The following is a 1,162-nucleotide window of genomic DNA, read 5'->3' on the forward strand; positions in this document are numbered from 1 at the left end:
TTTAGATGAAGTATGATATTAACACAAGGATAGAAAAAATAGAACAATGAAAGTGAAGAGAGAGCCAAGAAGCACACATCTGTGTGTATATCAACACTGGATTTACAAAAACGGTGTTACTACAGACAGTGAGGGTGGGGAAAGAAGACGAACCCTATCTCACAGAATAGTCATCTTGATGTCAGCATACGCCTAGGTGTGAAATGCAAAAACTATAATGATTTTAAGCATAATACAGAAAAATAGCATATTACTTTGTGTATGCCGTTTCCTTTAATCAAGGCAAAAATAACCACTATATTAGTCAGGGTTCTCTAACGGGACAGAACTAACAGGATAGATGAATATATGAAGGGGAGTTTGTTAAGAGAATTGACTCACATGATCGCAACGTGAAGTCCCACAATAGGCCATCTGTAAGCGGAGGAGACAGGAAGCCAGTCTGAGTCCCAAAACTTCAAAAGTAGGGAAACCAATAGTGCAGCTTTCAGTCTGTAGCTGAAGAACCCTGGCAAATCACTGGTGTAAGTCTAAGAGCCCAAAAGCTGAAGAACTTGGAGTATGATGTTCAAGGGCAGGAAGCATCTAGCATGGCAGGAAGATGAAGTCCAGAAGACTCAAAATTTTTAGTCCTTCCACGTTCCTCTGTCTGCTTTTATTCTAGCCACACTGGCAGCTGATTAGATAGCACCCACCCAGATTGAGGGTGGGTCTGCCTCTCCCAGTCCACTGACTCAAATGTCAATCTCCTTTGGCCACACCCTCACTAACACACCTGGGAACTATACTTTGCATCCTTCAATCCAATCAAGTTGACACTCAGTACTATCACAACCACTAAGCAAGAAAGAAAAGGCTGATAAATTTCACTACATTAAAATTAAGGATTTCTCTTCCTCAAATGATACCATAATATAATAATATAGAAATAAACTTTAAAACCATGATGAAATTCCATTAAATACCGACCAGATTGGCAAACATTTTAAAATGTGACATTATCAAGGATTGGATTTTTTTTTTCCATGAAATCCTGCATATGACAAATCAAGTATTGCTGATGATATGAAGTAATGTAGATTTTTTTGTACACTGTTGAAGGACATAAAAATGTAATCAGCCATTTTGGAAAATATTATATTCTATTCAATATATTTGAAGA

Source organism: Macaca nemestrina, chromosome 11 (assembly GCF_043159975.1).
Source record: "Macaca nemestrina isolate mMacNem1 chromosome 11, mMacNem.hap1, whole genome shotgun sequence".
In the NCBI taxonomy this organism is placed as follows: Eukaryota; Metazoa; Chordata; class Mammalia; order Primates; family Cercopithecidae; genus Macaca; species Macaca nemestrina.